General features: G+C 45.1%; 1 protein-coding gene across 9 annotated transcripts in view; it reads left to right on the forward strand.

Annotated features, from left to right (window-relative positions):
* The first annotated feature begins 11,528 nt into the window (after window positions 1-11,528).
* The window catches only part of RALGPS1 (Ral GEF with PH domain and SH3 binding motif 1), a 259,983-nt gene continuing 245,590 nt past the window's right edge, over window positions 11,529-25,921 (forward strand). For 5 of the 9 annotated variants that reach the window (XM_064490524.1, XM_064490523.1, XM_064490526.1 and 2 more), the window contains exon 1: window positions 11,529-11,725. The gene's annotated coding sequence lies outside the window, so the exon portion shown is untranslated. The remainder of the gene's footprint in view (window positions 11,726-25,921) is intronic. The other 4 variants (XM_064490528.1, XM_064490529.1, XM_064490530.1 and 1 more) reach the window with 2 other exon arrangements.

Genomic DNA, 25,921 nt, shown 5'->3' on the forward strand with positions numbered 1-25,921 from the left:
TGCTATATCAACTAGTAACTTGCCATTAAGGATTATTTTATAGCATGAATTTAAGACTATTTATTCAAATGATATTTTACTCTTGTATTCATTTTGTTTTAGATTTGTGACATGAATATTTCAGTGCTGCTTAATTTTGTTCTGAATTCTTGTTTCTTGCTTGTAAATGGCTTTTTTATGGTATAAAGTCAATGGAAATTGCTGTTTGTAAATAAAAATGCTGCTAGAGCAAATGTGCTGCGGTCTCCCTCTGTATTTGCCCTTCTGGCCTCCTGAGTTTCACAGGCTCTCACAAACATCCGTGGTGTCATAGTGTCTGTAACCACTGTTTTTGAAAGGTGAGGATTTCATCAGAAGCTCTTGTGCCACTGTGGTGCTGGAAAGAGGAGAAAGAAGCAGATATATTTCTGACCTTTCTCTTGTGTAGCAAAGACTGGATTGTTGGGGCCCCAGTCTGCACCCAGAATTGCTGGTGAATCCTTTCCCCAGTTCCCTGCAGAAGTACTCCCTGGCACCCTTGAATGTGCCTTGTTCACTCCCACCGTGGAGCTTGGAGGTGCACGCACCCTGTCTGCTGTCTCCAACTATCAGAAACAAAGCAAGACCATGTGGGGCCTTCGTAGGTACAGAAGAAAAGGCTTCAGCCTTATAGACCTTCCCTGAGTACCAAAGGGCAGATTCAAACAGTTGCTAATCAGGGAAGTGAGGGAATACAGAAATAAAGGAGGAGCAGTCAAGAAACTATAGTGCAGTGCTGGGGCAGGTCCCGCTTCCTTCTCAAGGAATATACATCACAATATATGTTGAGTTCTGCAGGAACTAAGGCCCTTACTCTGGTGGAGGATGGTAACTTCAGATACCAGAGTCCTGAAACACTGCCTGTTACCACCAACCAATCAGAAGAAAGTCACATCCTGCAACCCTCACCCCAAATATTGCTTATAAAAACCTCTCCCCTGAAACTACTGGGGAGTCAGGTTTCTGAGCATCAACTACCCCGTTTTCCATGCTCGGCCCTGCAATAAACCTTTCTCTGTTCCAAACTCTGATGTTTCAGTTTGGCGCACAAACTTGTGTTTGGTAACATGTCTTCTCCCTCAAGGCCAGTTAAATCCTCCTCCCCAGACTTTAGCCCAGAACTTCCTCAGGTTGGAAGCCCTTCCCTGCAGCAGCCCTGCTAGGTCAGGCCCCTTTAACAGAGACCTTTATTGAGCTGTATTCCTCCTGCCCTTCAGTGTACTTCATTGCTCTGCAAAATTGGTAATTGTATATTGATTAGTGAGATTACTCAATTAATGTTTTTCCCTCTAGCCTGTAAACTCCGTGCTTGATAGCAGGGATCCTGGACTGTCTCCCTCACCTGCATATCCTTAGCATAGGACCTGGCGCCACAGCAGCAGGTGCATGGTAAGGATTGAATGAATGAACAAATGCAGATATTCTGGGAGGGTCAAGCAGGGCGGCGTGGCTGGGAAGCCAGCCAGGATTAAACTTGGCTCCTGTGCTGATGGAGCCAACTTGCTCTTTGCTGTAAAACAGGTTCTCACAAAGACTTAAAGTCAAGTGGGCAGTGCAACGCTGCACAGTGCAAGGGGTCCATGTAGGAACCGGCTTCACTTGCTAACTGGGGGCTTGGGGTTTCTGCAGGTACTAAGGGCACAGTGGAGAAAGTGCATTGACTTGCGAGTCTGGAGGTTTGGCTTCTAGCTGTACCTTTGCCTGACACCCTCTTTAGCCCCAGTTTGTCTGTAAAATGATGGAATTGGACTCTTGTGCCTCAGATAAGTTGTGAGGCAGGGGCTTCCATAGATTTGCTTTTTCTTACGGCTGGAAAAGTAGCCCAATGTCAAGAATCAGAGGTGAGACTCTCCTCAGAGAGTTACAGGAATAATCCCAAGGGTGCAGTCCTGGGAATGGGAACACCACCTGAAGCAGATACACTGAGTTGGGGCAGTGTAGTGTAGACCCCAATGAGATTGAGCTGCGTTGCTCGCAAAGGCCACTGGCAGTAGCTGACTCTTCATTTGTCCTGAAGTCATGATCTGAGCTCACTTTGGTTTCTTTCAATTATAACTCATACCATTGGCCAAGCCCGCCTGGCTTCAGGGATGTCTGTGATGTCCTTTACAATGTCTGCAGCCACCAATCCCCGGAACATTTCCTTAAAAACCCGTCAAGCCTCAATGACTCATAATTAAATATCTCTGATGTTTTCCTTTTACTCTGCAAGGCAGGCCTAGCTTGCATGATTTTTGTCAGCAAACAGGGCTCAAGACTTTTAGAACTTATAGAATAAATGGCAGAAAGAGGCCACCTTGAAGGAAACCAGTGTTGCAGAACACCTCAGCTTGGGGCAGTGCCATGGAGCCCTCACTGGGTGATTGCTGTGCTGTGCTTGGCGAAAGGTGCACGTTAAAGCTTGCTGATCTGGCTTTCAATGGTTAAGAATGTGCTATTATTCTAGAGTGGCAGTGGGGGAGGTGTATGTTTATGTTAACAGTGATTATAATGCAGTCACCCACTGGGCAACCTGCCTGAGTCTGCAGGGCCAGAGCTGCCTCTCTTTCCAACTCTGAGATGCAAACAGGTGCCCTGCCCTTCATCTTTCAAAGGTCTCACTAGGGCTTCTCTTGTTCCGGCCTCTGCCTTAATGGAGCTTGGGTCTAATCAGTGTGGCTGGGCCTCTAGGGGCTAGTCTAGCCACATCCCCCAGCTCGGTGTTGCTGCTGGTCTTGTCACCCCTCAGGCAAGGCAGACAAGCTGGCCTCGGCTTTGCTGCGGAGGCAGTGAGGTCCTGTCACTCAGAACATGTCTTCATCCCTTTTGGCCTCAGCTATGGCACTCTGATCAACCCTTGGGCATTATTCTTTGTGTCCAAGAATCGTGACACAAGATTTGCCCTGTTGTCCTTCCTTGGGCTCCCCTGCCCCTAGCAGGGGCCATGCGTAGCCCAGGCCTCTGAGCTAGAATAGATCCTGCAAGTTTGCTTGCACCACCTTCAGGTACCGTAGGGGTGTGTGTGTGTTCTGTAAAATGTGCAAAGCAGAGGATAAATCATTTTGAATTCCACCCCCTTCCCCAGAGTGCTCAGCATGGAAGGGAAAGACCCTGTGCTCTCATAAGACTGGGCAGGACCCTCCTAAGCCATCTCCTCCCTGCCTCCCAGTCCTTGGACTTCTACACTGGTCCATGTGAATAATCTCCAGTTTCTACTTGCTTGTGAAATCTGGCTGCCTCCCAAGAGACTCTGCTTTGACAGCCTTCCATGATATAAAGTCCTTCCTTACCTTGAGCCCCAAACCTGCCTCCCTGGAGTTGGACCCTTGGCTCTCTGTTCTATTGTACAGGACCACGATGTGCTTTAAATACTCAAGGACACCATTCTGACTCCCTCCAGCCCTGTCTTTGGCTGGAGGGAGTCAGAATTCTCTAGGCTGAATGTGACACTGGGCTATTTTCTCTAGAGTCTAGGCCACGGAGACATCCTTCCTTTTTCTATCTGCCTCTCCCTCCACTTTGGGGCTTTAACAAACATTATTATGACACATGTTTCCAACAGAATTTTGTTGGAACTGAGGTGGTGGAATCCATAACTTGGAAGAACACATCTTTGGCAAAAAAACTGCTTTTGTGTGACTGTTATTTTAACTAGCTTGTCTCTGCCAGACGTTCCATTCATCACACATCTGGGTCCCTGGAGCTATTTTCTGTTGTTTTTTTTTGTTTGTTTACCCCTCGCCTCCTTCGCCATCTCCCTTTATTTCTCCAAATATTAACTCGAGAATCAAAAGCCACCTTTAATTTTGGAGATCTGGGCTCTGAGACTGGACTTTTGCATCTGAATTTCCTTGGAGGCCTTACATCAACCCATTTGAGAGCTTCCTCTCCCTGTGATCATGGATTCTCCTGGGTGCTCAGGTTTTCTGAACCTCACAGGAGCTGGCTCTGACTCAGCCAGGTAAGGGGATTCCTATCCTGCGTGTATCATCCTTGCAGAGAGAAGGCACGGGGGCCAGTGGCTGGCTTCAAACCCTTCCTCTTTGCCATTTCAACACGACTGCATCCCCTACCAGGGTCTCTCTCACCTCTTCCTGCCCGCTGGTCCCTGGCCAGGCTGGTGGCAAAACAGGAATGCTACAGGTGTTCAGTAACTAACTTCCAACTGCAGTCAGGGGCTGGCCAGATGCAGGCTTTGTGAGGACTAGAGACTTCCACCCTGAAGGTCAGCCCAGCCCTTCTCTACCTACAATTTTACTTGTGAAATGTTTCCCTTTATAAAGTGTCAGGTGCTATCTGGATATAATGGTCTAAGCCCAGATGGAAAGGACTGGGTGGCATCCTTCCTGGGGGCTCAGTGTGGACAGCTGAGGCTTCCAGTCTCACTGATTCCCCCCAGAGAGCCAGCGACAGGGCCTGGTAACCCTGAGAACTCTAGAGGGCAGAGGACCAAGGACAGGGTATTGTGCAAATGGGATTTGTCCTGGGCACTGAGATGACCACTCTCTCGGGCTTTACATGGCAGAACTCAGGTGGCCTGACCTGAGTAATTTCAGGACACCACTCCCTCCTACTGTGTCTGAGGAGGATTACATTGGCACGAGCCTTTGCCAGCCCTGGTGCACTGTGGAAAAGCATTGAAATGCTGCTAGTTTTGCATTAGATATAAATTGCATTCACTGGCTGGGGCCAGTGGACACATCCTGTAAGTAGAGACCTCAGTTTTAGGGCTAAAACTGCCTGTGACTAGTTTTGAGTTCCCTTGAGAACTTATATCCTGCTGGAGAGAGAAGGACCAGGAGAGACCCATTCTGAGGGAAGAGGCCAACAAAGCAAAGAGGGGGCAAGAGCATGAAGCAAAATTCACATAAATTAAATAGTTAATTGTAGAAAAATGAAACCATGAAAGAACTAGTAAAAAAAAAAAGGAGGTGCTGGCTTATTTGCTTTTGCAGTGGGGAAGATCTTTTAAAGGAGAAGACCAAAAAGAAAAAATCCTAAGGGGGAAAATAGGTTTGACTATATACAACGTAAAATACGTTTAGTAAAAGAAAAACAACAAAATAAAAAAAACTCAATATAAGTTTAGAAAAAAACTTTTGCAACAGATAGAACAGGAGCTTTTTAAAATGCATAAGAAAAAGATGAATAGTTCAATTTTAAAAAGGGAAAGGACTTAAAGAATAAATCCCCAAAAGTAGGGGTTGGGGAGGGATAAATTAGGAGTTTGGGATTAACATATACACACTGCTATATATAAAATAGGTAAACAACAAGGACCTGCTATATAGCACAGGGAACCACATTCAGTATCTTGTAATAACCTATAGTGGAAAAGAATCTGAAAAAGAATAGATAGATGTATATATGTAACTGAATCACTTTGCTGTACACCTGAAACTAATACAACAGTGTAAATGAACCATACTTCAATTAAAAAGAAAAATGGTTAAAAAAAAATTTCAATGGCTAAAAAAAGAAGTAATCAATCTCCAGAGGAAATATTCAAGGCTAATAAGTACATGAGAAAGATACTTTATCGCTGCAGAAAGCAATCAAAGCAATTATTAGAAAAACCATTTTTCTATTTATTTGGTTGGCAGTACCTAGCATTGATGAGGGTGGGGAGAAATTGGATACTCACACTCTGATATTGAGAATATAAGGATAGAATATCTGTAGAAGGTAGACTGGTACCACGTTTCAGAATTTTAAAAATGCATATTCCCTTTGATACAGTGGTACTATATTCATGAATTTAACCTAAAAAGATAGTCTAACAAATAACAAAAGGCATACAAATTTATTCATCCCAGTTTTGATTATAATATTGACAAGTTTTAAGCCCTTATAATATCCATCAGTAAATCTGATACAGTCCTACAATGCTATTAAGGGAACCATTTAAAATGATGATATAAAAAGTAAAATGAAATAAAACAAAATGATGATATAAAGATGTAAAACCTTTACGGCATGCAGAAATACCCACAACCTGTTACTGAGTGGGAGAAAGCAACCTACAAAAGAGCGTATGTTGTGTGAGACTACTTAGGTTAAAGTATACATGTATAATATATACAGCATGTGATATTACATTACATAATAACATGAACATAATGACCTCTGTATTTAATACCCCTAGATCTCTGTATTTATTGAACAAGATCATGTATTTAATGAGATGAAATATAGTAAATGCTTCATGAATGCTAGCAATTAGGCGATGAGGGTGGGTAGGGTAGTTGGAGCCAGATGTTCAGGTATATTTTATTTCAAGCTAAGAAATTTGGATTTTACCCTGTGGCCATAGGGAGGCAGTATAACTCAACTCAATGAATACTTAAATGGAGTGTCTACTATAGAAATGCCTAGGTTGGAAAGGCTTTTTCATAGAGAACACTGCTGGAGAGTGAGGTTTGTATCCAGGAAAGGTCAACCAGTTGGCTTCCAGGGTAGATAGCCTTGGGGACTTCACCAGGGTCTGGGGCCAGCCCTCAGCCTGCTCCACCTAGAAACCTGACTTTGGAACACGGGGAAAGTGGGTCTGAAGCTACCACTGACTGAACAGTCACTCAGTGTAAAGACTGATGTCTAGAATTAGAATGCCACTATATTATATTTCAATGAGACATGAGCAGTATGCTAAAATGTGACATGCTTAGCACACTAATTTTCAACAGACCTATGTAGTAAGCCATTACTACTACTGGATGTACCAGTCAATGATGGTACAATAAATGGTTGCCATTTATTAAACGTTTACTAGGTGCCGGACAATATATTAAGCACCATTCATGCATTATTTCCTTGAGTCCTCAGAATGACTTTGTGAGGTTGGTACTATCCACTAAGGTTTTTTGTTTGTTTGTTTGTTTGTTTTGTTTTGTTTTTTAACACCACCATTTCCTAATACTGGAGCACTGAGTCACCATGTGACTGAGCTGCTCATGAAGGACTGGGTATTATCTGGTCCACCAAGCCGTAAGGTTGGGTATGGACAGCAGCAATCCACCATCAAGGAGAAATGGTTTATAAGACATCAAATTTCAAAATGTCCAGAAGGCACTGTTTGTACATTGTATGAATAGGGGACTACATACCCATAACATCTGCTTCTGCTGTATGGTTTCCTCTGCCTCAATCTAAACTTAGAGCCTCAATCTCCACCTGTGCTGCCACCTAGTAGAAATGGACTGGTGAAAGATCTCAGCCCCATGCAAGACTATTTCTAAAAGATGGAGTAGAGAAAAATCCTCCCAGTGGACAATGCATTTGGTTGTCCACTTTGTGTGGACTGAGAGATGACCAGAAGTGCAGGTGTGCATAGGATTCATGGGCAGTGGCTAGTGGTTTGGGTAGATGGTCAGGGATTTGGAAAGAAAAGGATTGGAAGAGGGTCACAAGAGGCCTTTGGGAAGAGATACGTGGGTCGACCTCTCAGAATGCTCCCAGAGTGTGAAGATATTTATTTGTATTAGTTATCTATTGCTACATAACAAACCATCCCAAAACTTAGTGCCTTAAAACAATAGCCAGTTCATTTTCTCATGATTCTGTGGATCAGCTTCCTTGGACTTTTTTCTGAACTTTTAGGTTCTGATATTACAGAATCTTCTGTGATATTGTGATATATAGTTGGTCTTCATCTATGGCTCCTGCCTTACAGCTTCCTAAACCCTTAGAAGTTTCTAAGCAATGGTAACGTCTTTTGTTAAAATATTTGATATCTTGTCCTTAGTTCCTAGAAAAAAAGTGCTTCAGAGCCATAAAGGTGAAATGGGTATCTTATTATTCATAACAAGCCCCTTTCAACCACAACTATGTTAATGAGGTGACTTTTGGGAATCCCCCAAAGATGGGGGGGGCAAGGCTGGTTGCCAGGGGAACCAATGAGTAGAGGGTTGGAACTTTTAATCCCACCCCTATGACCTCTGGGGAGGAAAGAAGGGCTAGAAGCTGAACCAATCACCAATGGCCAATGATTTAATCAATTGTGCTGATGCAATGAGGCCTTCATAAAAACCCAGAAAGATGGGGTTCAGAGGGCTTCCAGGTTGGTGAACTAGAATACTTCATGTGCCTCCATACCAGGCCCCAAACTCTGGGAGACAGAAGTTCCACTGTGCAGGTCCCTGCCCTGTGTATCTCTTCATCTGGCTATTGATTCCTATCCTATAATATCTTTTGTAATAAACTGGTAATCTAGTGAGTTAACCAGTTTCTTGTGTTCTTGTGAGCTGCTCTAGCAAATTAATCAAACCTAAAGATGGAAACAACCTAAATGTCCATCAACAGATGACTGGATAAAGAAGTTGTGGTGTATATATATATACACATACACAATGGAGTACTACTCAGCCATAAAAAAGAATAAAATAATGCCATTTGCAGCAACATGGATGGACCTGGAGACTGTCATTTTAAGTGAAGTAAGACAGAAAAAGAAAGAAAAATACCATATGATATCACTTATATGTGGAATCTAAAAAAAAAAAAAAAAGACAAACGAAATTATCTATAGAACAGAAACAGATTCACAGACATAGAAAACAAACATTGTGACCAGTGGGGAAAGCGGGTGGGACGGGGTAAATTGGGAGTTCAAGATTTGCAGATGCTAACTAATATATATAAAATAGATAAACAACAAGTTCATACTGTATAGCACAGGGAACTATATTCAATATCTTATAGTAACTTATGGTGAAAACAATATGAAAATGAATGTATGTATGTTCATGTATGATTGAAGCATTGTGCTGTACACCAAAAATTGATACAACCTTGTAAACTGACTATACTTCCATAAAAATACATATATATACACAGAAAAAAAAAACCTGAAGAGGGGTTTGTGGGGACCTCTGATTTATAGCCAGTTAGTCAGGATCAGGAAACAACCTGGATTTGTGATTGGTGGCTGAAGTCGGGGCATTCTTGTGGGACTGAGCCCTTAGCCTTTGGAATTTGAAGCTATCTCCAGATAGATGGTATCAGAATTGAGCTGGATTGTACAACATACCCAGATGATGGTGAAGAGTTGCTGGTTGGTGTGGAGAAAACCATGCCCCCTCCTACTACCTAGGCTGTTGCCCCAGAATCATACCCCTGCCCCTTGCTCAAATGGAAAACAATTGCTCTTATCTAAGTTTCAGGAGAAAGCTGCAAAAAGGAAAATAAGAACTGGTTAGAACCAAGCAGGCCCAACATTTGACTTCCAGTAGATTCTGAGCCTCATTATATGCTCATGGTAATGCATCAGCTAAAAGGCACACCCACCAGCGCATGACAGTTGATGACTGCCATACAACAATCAGAAAAGCCCATACAAGGACTGAAAAGGAGTGTTGCATCAGTTCCAAGCCATACCCCTGTTCTCAGATAAGTCATGACTAGTCCTCCCACTCTTTCCAATTCCCTTCTTTTTACCTCAACTTTCTTATATATATGGTATCTCTGCCCAAATTGAGTTGAGAAGTTGATTTGCAAACTAGGTTCCTGGTTCTCCATTCTCTGGCCATTGAATAAAGCTTGTGCTGTTCCAGACTTAGCATCGGTTTTGTTATAAGCTTGTGAATCAGAGCAGAAAAAGAACCTCTCTGGCCAAGGTGTCTTGTCCTGGGATAGGACCCTGGTACAGGTCCAGTTGAGACTGATTCAGTAACACTCCCAAACAGTGGAATTGGTGATCAGAACCTAAACATTCCTTTGTCCCTTCAGCCCTGAGAACAGAACAGGAGCCGCTTCCTTCCATCAGTACATGTTTCTTCGGGGTAATAAGGTCCTTACATTGCATGAGAAATGACATAATATTATTTGAAGATAGACTCTGATTAATTAAAGATGTATATTGTAAACTTTAGGGCAACCAGTAACATTTTTGAGATCATTTTCCCATTTTAAAATTGGGTTTAAAATAACTTTTTGATGTCTTATAGAAGAATTTATATTCATTGAGGAGAACTTTGAATCTATGCATGAGCATACTGAAAATAAGACATGGCATTTAGCAAGCTTATATTACAAGCACTGTGCTGAACCTCCATGCTTGCCCTACATCACAAAGATAGAAATAACAATAGCTAATGTTTACTGAGCTCCTGTTAGGTATCAGGCCTTCCTCCATATGTCGTCTCATCTAATCCAGCAGCCTTTCTAAAGAGGGCGCTATTTTCAGCATACTCATTTTTCAGTAAAGAAAGTGAGGCATAGAGATGTTAAGTAACTTGCTTAAGTGCACACAGCTTGCTGGTGGCACAATCAGAGTTTGGACTCTGGCAGTCAAAAGTCCCCAACTTTTGCACTCAATCCCCACCCTGTGAATTTCTGAATCCAGAGGGTCTGAGCAGAAGGAACCATTGCATCACAGTGTCTTTTGTTCTCTTCAAGTAAAATAGCAAAGTATCATCTTTGATGATTATTCTTTTCTTAATGCAACATGGCGGAAATTTCCTTCAGAGATACTGGAAGAATGAGAAATGGTTTATTTTCATGGACTCTATTTCTTTTTTAAGAAAGAACCGTTGATTTTATTTATTTATTTAAAGTTAAAACGTAGTTAATGGATGTATTGATAACTTTAAACATCCCTGACCATTAAAATTTTTTTTAAATTTCTTTTTGTTTGTTTTTCTCTTCTTTCGTAAGCTTTGGGAAACACAGCAACCAAATCTTTCTGTACTCTGATGTTACTGCAAAATGAATTTGAAGATTGTCAAAATGACGTTCCACTTGTCTAGTGTGTCCAAGAATCATTCAGAGTAAGGCAGGACATAGGGCCTCCTTTCTGTGGGAGGCAGAACAGAGATTTTCTGTGGTTCTTCCAGGGCCTCACAGAACTGCTTTCGACTGTCTTTGCAACTTACTGTCTCTGCGACTTTAATCAAATGACTTAACCTTTCTGCTCACCTCATCGTGCGTGGCACAGAGTAAAGGATCTGGGAGCAGAGAGACAAGAGACAACCTCATTTCCCTGCTTTGCACTGCTGTGGTCTTGGGCAAGTCCCTTCCCCTTGAGGGGCTTAATTTTGCCCGGCTGTAAAAGAAACGGTTTGGACCCAAGGCTCTCTGAGGTTTCTTCTGGCTCTGACGTTCTATGTTCTGTGCCTACCTCCGAGTTGTAAAGAATGGGCATTAAGGTGATGTTTCTTACAAAACCATTTTTTGTTGAAAACGAATAAATCCCAGGTGGAGGTTTCGAGGGGAAATTGAGGCCTGAAAGGATGTATAGGGAATAAGATGCGCTGCCATTTCTAGGAAGGAGATGGGCGTGGCAGGGCGCTGAGGTGGGTGTGCAAGCAGCCGAGCATCCTTGCAGGCGGAGAGGGCGTCTGAGGGCTACAGTGGAGGCCGAGGACAGGGAGGACCTGGTCTGCAGCGGCTGCGCACTAGCGCGCCCAGCCGGTCTATTTGCGTGTCTCCGCCTCTGCGACGAGCTGGTTGGGCGGGCTGGTAAGGCGCCGCGCGCCGATTGGCTAGGTGGCCCGCCGCTCAGATCCAGGAGCGGACGGTTCCTACTGCGGCTGGGCACCGGCTTCGCTCCCCCGTCGGCCCGCGCTCCAGCTGCGCCCGGCCTGGCCCTGGCCCGGCTCGGCCCGGCCCTGGCCTCCAAGCGAAGGCGCCGCTGCCGCCTGGGCCGCTCCCAGGGCCATGAGGAGGCGGCGGCAGCCACTGCGGCCCGCGTCAAGGTGACCGGCCGGGACTGCGGCGGCAACGAGAGCAGGCGGTGAGAGGAGAGGCCGGCGGGGCGGGGCGGGGCGGGGCCGTGAGGGCCGGGCCGGAGAGAGCTGCAGGTGCGGGAGGCGGGACCCCGAGGGGCCGCTGGGCCGGGGAGGGGCCTTGGGGCGGGGGGCGGGGGACGGGAGGCGGGGCCGGGGCCGGGGGGACGGGGGTTGTGTCCAGTAGGTCTGCTAGCATGGGGGCCTGGCCGGGGGCTTTAGGTGCGTGGTGGGGGTGGGGGTTTTGGTATGGAGAACAGCGGGTGTGGGGGTGGAGATAGGGAAAGGCCGCAGGTGCAGGGGGCGGGGCGGGAGGAGGCAGTTGGGAGGGGCCGAGGGGGCTGCAGGTGCGAGGGGGCGGAGCCTGGTGGGACCTCAGGTTTGCCAGGGGGAGGGGGCTGCGAGATGAAGCCAAAGCCGCTGGAGAGGCCGGGCCTGAGGAAACCACAGGTGCAAAGGGCGGGACTAGGGAGACCTGCAGGGGCGGGGGGCGGGGCCCTGAGTGGCTGCAGGTCCGGAAGCGGGGCCCAGGTGAGAAGCGAGCCGAGGGTGAGTGGTCGCTGGAGAAGAGATAGCCACCCTCTCCGCTGTCCAGGGTGTTTGAGTGGGAGCAGGAGCTTTGGGCTCTCTGAGGATTCTGGAGGCTTCGAGGGTTGCGGCTGGGCCCGAAGGGCTGGCTAGGCCTGCGTGTGTCTCTGCTGAGTCGGACTTGGGTCTCAGCTGTCCTGGTTACTAGGCCGTGGACTTCTCGTACCACGCCGTGCCCTTAAGTGGGGCGTACCGTTTTTCAGTCTCAGAGGCTTGTCCTGTTGCAGGGGGCATGCCTAGACTGGAAGGCGGTTGGCCTTCATTCCATCAGCTGTTGAGAAATGTGTGTACCTGAGGAGTAGTTAGTGTGAAGCTGGAAGGGCTCTGGCTTGCTGGCCTCTGGTACCAGATGCTGTGGCAAATCTTAACAGTGGTGGTCTCCAAAAGACTGAAAAGGCAGCCTGGTGAGGGGAAGAAGAGGAATGACGGTTCAGAAGCTTTTGCCTCTGTGTTACCTGGGAGAGTCTTTCACCTGTCTGAGCTTTGTTTCTTTGTGAAGTGAGCATCATGATACCTGCCTTGCGAGGCTAGGATGGAACAGTGCTTACTGTTTATATCCTTAGGTAAAGTTCTGGGTCTGCTGCTTCTGTTCCCGTGGGCAGCTTGCACTTGGAGACTGAGGGTCTAAAAAAGAGGGGATTTCTGATCATTAGACCATTTTGTTGTTTGAGTTTGGGATGAGGTTTGTGGTGGGACTCATTCCTGTCTCGGATGGTGACTGCTCCTCCCAGTGAGGCCAGCGGGAGCTGTGGTAGGGAGCAAAGGCAGATGAAAAGCACAGGAACATTTAATTGCTGACCTTTAGACCCCAACCCCAGTAAGGACTCTGAACTGGAGCATGAGACTTAGACTTGAGCTTATGGAATTTCCCCTCCCCATCCAAGTATGAACATTGATTTTACCATGTTCCAGAAGGAAGACACCAAAAAGAGGGGAATACCAGATTTCATTACGTTCCTGCGGGGCAGAGAGAAGAAAGTGAGATGATGGGACTCCCTCCTATTTGGAAGAGTGTCCCATGCCCATGTGTGTGACCTTGCTTTGGAAGTGTCCCATTTCCACATGTGAGATCTTGCGTTGTGCAGTACCTCTGGTCACTAGCAGTGTGACCAGTCTGAACTGTCATTCCTTCTACCTGTGTTGCATGGATGAAAGAGAAGGCATGAGGAGGCTTCTCCTGTGCTGGCCTGCATTTTTCTTTACTTTAGAAGCTATAGGACTTTTGAGGGCCAACCACTGTGATGCTGGCCTCTCTCACTACCACTTGGTGTGGTGGTGACCCAGTGGCATCATGGAGATGGCATCTCAGGGATGGGTCCTTACTGGGGCCTGTGCTTGTGTGAGTTGTCCCATTATGTCTGGGCAGAAATTATGTAAATAGCTCTCAGAGATTGCTGGACTCTGAGTAAGCATCATACTCTGTGGGTTAAAAGGAAAGCCCAGATTTGGCACACAAGAGCTAGAAAATGTGTTGGATAATGAGGGGATTGGCTCTTTGATTGGCGTAATTGGAGTGACAACATCCAGGGTTGAGAGAGAAGCTTCATTAATGGAAAATATTGCATCCAGGGCTCTTGATATGGCTTCAGTCTACCTTTTAAAATTGATTTTCCTTTTCAGCATGGAGGGTGAGTTCTGGCTTGAAAGTCAGACAGATCTGCATCTGAAGCCTCATACACCAGTTTCTTAGCTTCTCAGAGCTTTGGCCTCCTTATTAGTAAAACAATGATAATCATGCCCACCTTGACAGGTTGTTATGAAGTATAAATGTGAAAAGATACGTGAAAGCACCTGACATATTAGGCACTCAGTGTAAGGGTCTGTCTCTGCCACACCTTGCCAACCTGTCTTTCAACACAGTGAAACAACGTGTCGCATATAAGGAGAGCAGGGTTGGTAATTTTGAGGCCTTCACTTCTTATGTAACCTTGGTCAGAGCTCTTCCCCTCTCCAGGCCTTCACTGAGTGAGGATGGAGTTAGAATATGTGAGCATGAGGAATGATCAATGACACTGACATTCTGAACAGCATGCTGTCATGTTTTCCTGAAAGGCAGGAGGGAGGAAACTAATGACCTGTTGTTTAGTTCTTTTAAAAATACCTGTTGAGCACTTTGCCTCGCACTTAGTAGATCCTCATTAAATATTTGTCCAAGGGACAGATGAAGGACTTTCGAAGAAGATGTGGCAAATTGTCCCTGCTGCTTATATATTTGTTGTATCTGTACCTTCAAAGTGCATTTTATTTATTGCAGAAAAAAAATGTTGCAACAACTTTATTGTAAAATTAGTGAACCTCAGCATGAAAGACAAAAGTAGTTTCACAGTCCTGTTTCACCACAAATTAAGTTCACCCTGTTTTTCATAAACATAAGATTTTTTTTCCTGGTTGCAATTATATATGTATGTGAGCATTTGGGAAAGGCCTGGCAATAAGTGGTTTATTTAAATGGTGTTTTTGTCTTACTTTTTTAAGAAGTAAAAAAAAAGTCACACATGGATTTTTTTTTAAAGGCAAGTGGTTCAAGGGGGACAAATTGTAAAGTGTCTTTCTTACCTCAATCTGCCAGTTCCCAGTCTTCTCCCTAGTGGCAACCGCTATTGCCATATTCTCATTTATTTTTTCTCTTACACAAAGAATAACGTTCTATACATACTCTTGCTGCTGCATTTATCTACTTGATCTATTTTGGAAATTGTTCCAAAAGTGGAAAACGTTCCAATTGATACATGTAATTCCTCCTTAATAAATGTTTTTGACTGATATTTTAAGCACAATTTTGTATTTCTACTCCACACCCGACCCTCCGCCGCCATCATGTTTACTCAGTAATGGTTAGTGGTCATTGTTTTTGGAAGACTAACAAGAGACAGTCCTTGTTTTCGTCTAGGGAAGAAGTGGCTTTGGTTCCAGTTAACAATAGACTAAAGGGCACTCCGTGTATCTGGATGCAAGGCACACACAGAAGGAGAAAGGAAAAGGGATTTGTTCACTAGGAATTGAAAACTGATTTTCCATTCAGCTCATGATTCAAAGTCCACCTCTGTCACTAGCGTATGACTTGGGGCAATTTACCTAATCTTTCTGAGTTTCAGTTTCCTTATCTGTAAAATGGATGGTGATAATAGGATCTGCCTTTTGGGGTTTTTGTGTAGAAGAAATGAGATCGTGTATGCAAAGTACTTGCAGTAATAGGTCATGGTAGACGCTCAAGAAGGGGTAGCTTCTTTGTTATTAATACTCTAAAGTAGACTTTTAAAAATCATTTGTTAGCAGATATTTACTGGGCATTTGAGGGTGAGCCATGGAGAATACCCAAAGTCCTTGCCCTCGAGATGCTCACGTGGTGTGTGGGGGGACAGGCACACAAGTTGCTGATTACAGAACAGAGCCCAGTGGTGGGGAGGTGAACAGTATGGATGTTATGGAGGCAGGAAACAACTTCTCCCTCAGTGATTTGGGAACGGCCTCCCAGTTCAGCTTTTTCCTCCTTTGTGAAACCTACTCAATTCTTCTACAAGTGACCACTCCCATCTGTGCTCCCTTGTCTTTCGTCATGTGCGTACCTTGATCGGAGCATGCACCTTGCTATTGCATGCATTATTCTATGCCTGTGTCTCTTCCCTGCACAGGGAAAGTCTCCTACTTTCTTTGCTTCTGAGTCTCCAGGGTAGGTTCTTGGTAGACATTGTGATGCGCCACTGCTCAGACAAGTCATGCTGACAAACGTTGGCAAACTCAGGTCTTTGGTGAAACCCAGACTCTGGACTCTGTTACTTCATTCCCCAAGTATCTGAGTTGCTGGCTGAGACACGCGTGTGCTGTGCCATGTACAAGCTGTAGGCTTTGGGTCTGGCTGGTGATACTTGTCCTACAAAGTCTTAGGGATGAGAGAGGGAAGAAGTGTTTGCTCCAGATGCTCCAGGACAAGATGGGGAAGAGAAAGAAGGGCCAGTCTGAAAATGAACTGCTCATGCCTGCTGAAGCCCACTTCTCCCTTCCTCAGAAATGTGGCTGCCGACCATTCCTTGGAGGTGACCTTGGCCCCAGGGAGCTGAGTAGGTGTTCTGTAGATTCTGACCAAGGATGGGGGAGAGTTGGTTGGATTGGCTTCTGTGGGGGACATCCTGGGGCATTTCTGGGGCCACTTTCTTACAAGGAGAGGAGGTTTCACCTCCTTCACGTGGACTTTCACCCACCAGCCTTGCTGTGCCCCTGCTTTGGGCTAAACCCTTTGCTGGGTGCTGGACACATGGAGATGAAGGAGTTCCATCCTGCCCTTGGGGAGCTGACGGTCAGCGGAGGAGTCATACACAAGCAGAATGTGGCCAGTAGGGGATTGGCGGTGACAGAAGACCTCGAGGGAAGCAGCCAGGCAGATTCAGGCTCTGGAGCCAGGCAGACCTAGGCTCTAATCCTGGCTCTTCCACACACACCTTTGTGACCTTAGGCAAGTGTCTTCCCCCTCAGAGTCTCAGTTACCTGCTTTATAAAATGAGGATTGTAGTGTTAGCTAACTGGGGGCTGTTGTTGAAGATTCAGTGAAATAACGCCATGGACTGTTGAGCAGAGTGCCTGATGGGAAGCTGATGCTCACAACATGCTTGGTGCTTAATTATCTTTGGTGCTGGGGGAGCACTGGGAAGTATGTGTTTGGCTTTTTCTCCAGGTTCTAGTGTGGTGGTGAAGGTGATGGCCAAGGTGTCTGAGAAACCAGCTCTGAAGTCACAAAGTGCTCAGAAAGTCCTTGGGACATTCCTTACAGGTCCACAAATGTTTTCTCCCCTTTTTTTGCACACGCTTTTCTTAAGGTGGGTTCTAGCCGGGCACTCCTGAGTGCCTTCTTTGATCACCGGCACTGAACAATTCCATGACTTTTCCCCAAAGGGAGACATGAGTCAGGCTTATCCCACCTGCACTTACTGAGAGAAGCAGAGACCAGGAAGACCTGGGGAGGCACATCCTTCCCTAGTTTTTCTGCAGAGCTTTCAAATCCAGAGCTTTGTATTCCTTGAACGAGATTTATCTCCTGAGCACCAGAGAGGCAGATAGGACTGCACTTACAGTGGACTCTGGAGTCGGGCTGATGCAGGTTTGTATCCTGACTCCACCACTCACAAGCCCTTTGGCTTCGGGCGGGTGACCACTTCTCTGTTTTCCTCATCAGTACTGGAATGTATAGTACTTACCTCCATTTGCTTCTTACAGGACTTCAAGGAGATGATGAGGAATGGGGCTTAGCATAGTGCTTGCACACCATGAGGGCCCAGTCAGCGTGAGCTGGAATAATGTTCTCTTAACACACATTAAGAAGGTTGGAACTTATGTGAGTTATTGCACAAGGAACGTGTTAAAACTCAGATGTCCTTGGTGCTGGGGGCTAGCCGAAGCATGCAGGGCAGTAGGCAGAGCTTGGCCTGCATGGGGACTGCACCTGTGAGCCTTAACTCCCACAAAAGCAGCAGGTACTGGTGATGGGGAGGGAGAGGCACCCCGAGGGTGTGCCCTGCCTCAGACCCGTCCAGGATCTGAAGGCTAGTTTTCCAGGTTCTTTCTATTTCATTGTTGTCTGATTCCATGTAAATAATGGGTCTTTATATGAAGTAATATGACATTATACTTTCCCTGTTTAGGATTTAAATATTTTTTATTATCAGATTTTATTTTAAGGTTAAGGCAGTTATTTGAGTAATCAGAAGAAAATGTAAATGTTTGGCCTCAATAGTCAAAGGTTTCTTTGAAAATCATCTTATTAGAGACAAAAGAAAGAGTAATGAATGTAATTAAATTTGTATTTATTGGATATAATAATTCTCACCCACTCTTGTATAAGCTTGATAAGTAGGTCAAGGGAAATCTGTGCTTTTGATACATTTCTGAGTAATTAAATATTTATGGAAAACAAGTTAATAAGTCCAGGAGAATTTGCTATGTCTCTTTTTGTGGCAATAAATTTTATTATGTAGAATTAGTGACTTTCACTATTGAAAGATACTTCTTATTTTGTGCCCTTTTTGTTGCTGTGTTTTGTTTTTTCTCTCTAGACACCCTATCTCCAGCACTTTCAGTCCACTAGCATTTAAGAATTGTTGCCCTACTGGGCTCCACAACCCCCTGCTGTACATGTCATAACACTGGGTGACCAACCACGGCTTCCTGCGACTCCCCTCCACCTGGATTCGGCAGTCAGAGTCTGCGTTTGTTCTTTCCACCATATTCAGGGCCTTGCCCAGGGCTAGTGCAAGGCAACCAGAATGAACTGCATATGCCATTCCCTCTGCTTAAAACCCTTCAGTGGCTTCTGGTTTCTTTTAGAAAAAAGACCAATTGTTTGCGTGACCCTTGGGGTTTACAGATATGCTCTTCAGTGTAACTGTGGTTACGCCCATCTGCCCAGTGCAGTGTTCACAGCCCCAGCCTATCGTGGACAGTGGCTGCTTTGCTCACTGCCCGTCTTCAGTGCCTGGCATGGCATCTGGCACTTAATAAATGTTTGATCAATGGATAAATGAAATAAAGGGTGAGTGCCCAGTGACTGATTTGAATCTATAAAATGAGAAGGTTGCTGGATCTGAGGTCCCGTCATTATAAAATATCTCGATACTTTACAAAGTCTCTTGACACCTGTTTTTTCAGCCTCATGTTGATTCTGCAGGGTAGGTGGGGCGGGCTTTGGTGTGCTGAGGAGAAAATGGAAGCACAGAGAGTAGACAGGTTGCTGAAAATGTAGCTATGGGAACCGCTGAGGGCTCCTCACGCGCCTGTCCTCACAGCCCGACTGCCTCCAGGTGTGGGTGCTGAGGAGTCACAGGTGAGATAGGGAGACAGTGATTCACTGACAAAAGGTACTTGTAATAAGTTTCTCTTGGTTTCAGTTATTTTAATTTCCTGATAATTGAATTTGAGAAGTTGATTTCAATTTGGAGTGATGGATTTAAGGTCTGGTTTCTTTCTAGGGACCAGGAAACCGTGGTCTTCTTGTAAATGGCTAAAGTATAGGATCGATGCATGTGCTGATTGGTCGATAACTAAGATTAGAATTTGTTCTTTCGGGGAAGCTTTTTGATAAGATTAGAAGTTACTTGCTGGTTTATGTGTAGCATTACTTTGCTGTTCTCAAAAGAGGCTGGTTGCTTCAGATAGTCTGTCTCTCCGTTTTACCTCTTGGTTTGCTTGCTACAGGGCTCTTTTGCAGTGAGCACTGCTGTGGGCTTTGTGCTCGTCGGATGTAGTGTCAGTCTGTTTTGAAGGTTAGAGTTCACTCTTCCCACTTTCCAGTGAGGGTGAGGATCTTGCCAGGGCCTCATACTCAGATGTCCTGATTCCCCACCAGCAAAACCCATGGACATCCATTTGTTTGTTGTGGTTTCCCAACAGCTACCTCAGGTCCTGTGATGTTGCTCATAGGCCATTAAGAAGCATTTATCTCTGATGAAAACCTCAGCTTCAGGGTCTTCTGTTGAATCTCCAGTGTGACTGTGGCGAAGAGGAGCTAAGACCTGACTTAGTGCACAGCTCTGGTGTTTGGTGATGGTGGCCAGCTGAGAAAAGGCAGTGCCTCTCATGGTCTGCTAGCAATACACGAGTTGATCTTAGGGGGCTTCATCATGATGTTAGGGGGCTAAGAGGTTCATGGAACCTAGTTTTGTCAGTATAGCTAGTGTGCTTGTGGAACAGAGAGAGCAGCCTGCTATTACAGAAAGATCACTGGGTATGAAGCCAGAATGCCCAGTGTGTCAGTTTGCTCTGACACCTGCTTTCCAAGTAAACAGGAATATCCCCAGTGTGTGTGCATCTTTTCCTCAGTAGGAAAGCCCCAGTTTTAAGATCTGTGATTGCTTTGTGCGGGTTGAGTCAGAGTAAAGCGAGCTGGATGTGATTAAAGTATTGTACCAGTAACCAAAGGCAGCCTTATTCCTTGATCTTCCCTGTCTTCCAGACCTACCTGCCTGCCCATCCATCTATCCACCTCCCCCCATCCATCCAGTTCTTATTCAGGGCCTGAGTGCTAGCACCCTTCTGAGTGTGGGGCCACAGTAGAGGAAAGAGACAAGTCTGGTCCTTGCTGTCTTTTTGGCTTACAGTCTAGCAAAGTTAGTAAGTATAAAAACAAGTACAGAAACAATAAGAAATAAGTATATGAAAGATTAATTACAGCCCTGACAGTGGCTCCAGAAGAAGGATACAAAAGGTCATAAACTGGATGGTTTTACCTGGCTGGGTGGTCAGAGACCGCTTCCTAGAGGAAAGACGAGTTGGAGTTGGCCAGGTGGAGAGGTGGCAACTACACGTATCATAGTCCCAACTGGGGCAAGGGTGTGGTGAGTTCAAGGAGTAACAGAAAGCCGGGGTGGCTGGAGCACTGAGCACGAGGGAGACTACAGCTTGGAGCGATGGCATTGCTTTCTTGACCCGTGCTGGAAACCCCTGACAGATTCTCTTGTTACTAACTCTTCTTTCTCAGAACTCCCATCTGTCACCAAAAGCACCTATTACTGAAACATTACCTGCCATGGTTTCCAGGATAGCAGTTGGCCTTATTTTTATTGCTTTAAAGATTGGTTGCTTCTTTTGCTTCTTGAGGGGGTGGAAGAACACCTTGATCGCATCAGTTTCACTCAGGAACATTTACTGTGTGCATAATTGGGCCCAACACTGCAGTCTTTGCCCTCAGGAGCCCACTGACCTGACAGAGGAGTCATAAATGATGATGATGCCTGGTCAGGGCTGGTAAGTAGTGGAAATGGAAGCTCGTGGCACTGAGTCAGACTCAGGATCTTAAAGACAGACATTCAGTTTCACAGGTGCAGGGGGACATAGGCAGAGGAAAACAGACCGTAGGGGTCCAGAAACAGGAGGCAGCATGCTGTGTCTCAGGTGTGGTGAGCGGGTGGGGTTGCTGGAGTGCGAGGCCCCTGGTGAAGGGAGTGGGGAGCAGCCCACAGGAGACAGAGCAGACAGGTGGTTTGGGGTTGGTACTGAGGGACTGGCAGGCAGTGCTTAGGAGTTTGGATGTTATCCTGTGGCCTGTGGAGAATCGTTCCAGGGTTATAGGAGGGGAGAAATCCCTTCAGTTATAATCCTGGTGTGGAGGATGGATGGTGTGGGAGGAGACTGGCATTTGGGAGATGAGTGAGGGGGCTGTTGCACCTGAACCTGGCCATGAGGATGGAGAGGAGAAAGTGGGCTCGAGAGAAACTGAGGTAGAGGCCTCTCTCCGAGATTTAGCAGATGAGAGGGAGGGAGGGCAGGCAGCATCAGAGTTTCTCAGTTAGTGATGTGAGGTGCTGGCCAGCCAGTCAAAGGACAAGGAACGTGAAAGGAGTACTGAGGTGGGAGGAGGAAGTAGTGAGTTTGGTTTTGGCCATTTTGAGTTTGGAGTGCCTGTGGGACAGCATTCGGCAGCTGGCCTGCTAGTCTGGAGCTCAGAGAGAGGTCTGGGCCAGAGCACTGGTTCTCCCTGGAGCATCAGAATCCTCTGTGTTGTTTGTGGGAGAGAGGCTGCTCACCTGTATGTTGAGTTTTCACAGCTGGTCCTGATGCCCCAAATAGTCTGGAGAGAGGCTTGGCTCCCAGGGTGGTCAGAGAGGTGTTGGATTACTCAGGAAGGTTATCTGTAGTCAGCAGAGTGTCCTGGCTGGACCGCTGGGTAGCAGGGAAAAAAGCCTGCTGAAGAATATCCAGAACTTACAGGTAAGGTCTCAGAATTATTAGAGTACATGAGATCTACTGTGACTGCTGGTGGAGGAAGGGCCCCATGTAGGCAAAAGTGGAATTCCATCCCCTCTGTAGGCCAGAATGCCTGAGATCAGCTAACAGAACCTGGTGAAGAGCTTTAATCTAAAAAAGCCACTGGGGAACTGATCTAAGATCCAACATGTCTCTTGTAAGTATCATCCTGATCCCAAAGGCCTAGGAGTGTAGGATGGAGGCAGAGACTGGCTTGCCACTGACCCAGGTGCTGAAAGCCACAACTGAGGAGCAGTGAGACAGGATCATGGATAACTCGAGGGAAGTAGCTGTCCTTAATACCAGGACCAGCCACCCTGGCATGAAGCCATTTACCCCTCAGGAAAGGAAAAAGAAAAGGGATTAATATTGTTGACTTGAGAAACCCCAGTGCTTAGGCAAAGAGAAGGGAACAGATGGATAAATGGGAGTGTGTGTACCTGTTCAGAACACAGCATGTTCAGCTCTTGTGGGATGGAACATAAAGAAATGATTGAGAATAGGGGGCAGACTGAGCTGGGTTCAAATCCTGCCTTTATCCAAGGACTCACTGCCATAGCCAGGTGGGATGCTCTTATCAACTGTATGTCCTTGGATAAGTTATCTAATCTCTTTGGGCCTCAGTTTTCTCACTTTAAATGGGTATGATAACAATAGCCAGCTTAGAGAATTATTGTAAGGACTAAGTGATATATTACTGTGGTTGAGGAGCTTAGCAAAGTATCTGTCACAAAGAATTGGTTCATTAAATGACAGCAATAACAGTGATGATGATGATGATGATGATACCATCATCACCTGAGTACCTCTGCAGATATGTCCACTGGACTAAACCCCACCAACAGAGCAAGTGTATGAAATAAAGAACTTCAGCAGTAGCAGGGTCAGCTATGTGAACATTGCCATTGGGTGGGAACACTGAGAGGATAAGCCTGACAATGGAGACTCACGGGAAACTTTACATGATAGAAGATGAAAAATCACCAGGCCCAGGAACCTTGGTCGAGGGAGTTCTGTTGACTGTGAAGAAGAGCGGCAAGAGGATTCTGGATCAACAGCTGGAGGCGATGAGGACAAAGGAGCACGTTAGCCTTAGTCTTTAGTAATGAGAGAGATTTCACCACCTCTTCTACCTCCCTCGTATTTGGTGGGCACTGGGGGAGGTGGCATTAGAGATTGTTTACCTAACGTTTGTCTGTGTGTCAACTGCAAAGTCTCATTTTTATGACTAGGCTTATTACAAAGTAGCCTTTTACTAAATGTGTTTTAAATTGATAGGATAAAAATCAATAAGTCAATCAATCAGTTTCTGGCTCTTCCCATGGAAGTCTAAACATTGTAATAGTGACAGTAGTATATCTCCAAATATTGTTAAAGATTTAATGCAATTCCAATGATATATTTTATAAAACTTGATAAGGTAGTGATTTTTATCTGGAAAAATAAATTGGTGGTAAAATTAGAAAAAAAATTTAAGGCAGTGAAATGGCCTCATTCTTCCAGATTCTGTTCACTTCTACAAATGTTTGAGTTGCCTGCTCTGTGTAAAAACAGTGCTTAACCATTCAATATAAAAATGGATATCTATTGTGATACATATTCTCATGTAACCTTTTATCACTCTCTTTATGAGGGAGCCATTTCTGTAGGTTGGGGTCTATGAATGACAGAAAATTCAAAATAGCAAAGACATAAATAAGATAGAAGTTTCTTTCTTTTATGTGAGAAGTCAGGAGGTAATCAACTCAAGAGTATTGAGCTTACCTGGTCAGAGACCCAGGTTCCTTCTCTCTTGTTGTTCCATCATGAGGTGATCTTGGGAATGGATTCCAAGACCAAGGGACCAAGGTCACTTCATGGCCTGAAATGGCTGCTGGAGCTCTAGCTTTTGCATCTGCATTCCAGCATTTGAGGGCCACTTTCCAGAAAGTATGCCTGACATTCTTGCATCCCATTGGCCTGATCTTGGCCATGTAGCCACACCTGGCAGTAAGGGAAGCTGGGAAATGTAATCTATACTCAGGGAAACCATGTGTCCACCTAAAAACCAGAAGTTTTGTTACTGAAGAAGGGGAGGATGGATATTGGGGACCAGCCTCACCATTACTGCCCCATTTAACAGATGTGGAGCCTCTTTTGAGTAGTTCAGATTATCTCAGTGTTACATGGTGTATAAATGGTTGAGCCTGAAGTAAATTTCAAACATCCTCTTCATGAAATGATATGTCAACAGTCTGAGATGAAGACGGAGCTTGTGGACTTAAAGAACATAGAGAAATAAATCTATATGCCAGCATTTGAAATTAGTGGCACTGTAGAAAGTCACGGAGTCAAGAGGAGGACAAACTGCTGATGCCACAGGGACAGGAAATCAACAGAGGAGACCCCAGATGTGGATGATGGATCAGACTGAAGGCCACAGCAAATGGAATAGAGGAGTCCTTCATTTTCCTGAACTGAAGAAGGACATGAATCTTTAAATTATAAGGGCTCATCATGAACCAGGCAAATTGAGCAAAACTTAGCTAACACTTAAAGTATCCAGGTGACTTTTTTTTTAATTTCAAGAATAAAGAGAGGATACCATTAGAAGGAACCTTTAAATCAAAGCAGAAAAATGAGGCTGGGCTCAGGCTTGTCTGCAGCACAGGGGCCAGAGGCAGTGGAGTGGTACCCATCGAGTTTTCAGGGAAAAGGGTTGTGACTCAAGAATTTCATGCTTAATCAAGTTTTAGTTCACATTTAATGGTAACAGAAGTTCATTTCTGTTAAGCAAGGACACACCTTGTGTGTAGCTTTTGCTACACCCACACACCATTCCTGGCTGGGGGGGGGGTGTAGAATCACGTGAAGGCATACTGCAGTAACTGAGAGATGAATCTAAATAAAAGACTGTGAATGGATAAGTTAGTAGGGAAGGATTGGCAGTGAGAGTGGAACTATTCAAGTATAAATATATTCCTAAATAATTGTGATTATGATTATAAAATAGAATACAAGTGAAATGATTATTAAAAGAAAATGTAACATTAAACCATAGTTAACAGAAAAAGCAGGAATAAAATTCTTGCTCAAGCCAGAGATCATGCATGTGAACACACCCTGTTCTCTAAAGAACTATACAAATATGAGGGATGAAAGATGTGAAAGCTCACTGCATGGCCTCCAATATGTCAGGACATGTGTTTTTGCATAAACTAGTAAAATGCTGTGCAGGTATACAGCATACCTGGGCCCACCTTTATGGTGATTCCCATGGGTGCCATCTCTTCCAGCTGCCCTGGAGAGGTTTAGGTGGCACCTTCATTCTGCAGGGTGGCGTATAGCTGGTAGGAATGTAAAATGGTACAGGTTCTTTGGAAAACAATTTGACGGTTCCTTGAAAATTAAACGTCAAGTGACCTCTAACAATTCTATTCACAGGTATCTACCCAAGAGAATTGAAAACATACATCTACACAAAACTTGTACATGCATGTTCATAGCAGTATTATTTATAATAGCCAAAAATGGAAACAACTCAGGTATCTCAATTGATGAATGGATAAACAAAATGTATATCCATGCAGTGGAGTATTATTCAGCCATAAAAAAGAATGAAGTACTGATTTCATACTGCAGCATGGGTGAACCTTGAGAACATCCTGAGTAGAAGACACTAGACATAAAAGGACACATACTGCATGAATTTACTTATGTGAAATGTCTCGATAGAGACAGAAAGTAGATTAGTGGCTGCCAGGGAGATGGGGGATGGGAGTGAATGCTAATTGGTACAGGGTTTCTTTTGGGGGTGGTGAAAATGTTCTGGGATTAGATAGTGGTGGTCATTGCACAACTTAGCAAATATGCTAAAAACTGCTGAGTTCTACAGTTTAAGAGGGTGC

The sequence above is a fragment of the Camelus dromedarius genome, chromosome 10 (assembly GCF_036321535.1).
Source record: "Camelus dromedarius isolate mCamDro1 chromosome 10, mCamDro1.pat, whole genome shotgun sequence".
Classification (NCBI taxonomy): Eukaryota; Metazoa; Chordata; class Mammalia; order Artiodactyla; family Camelidae; genus Camelus; species Camelus dromedarius.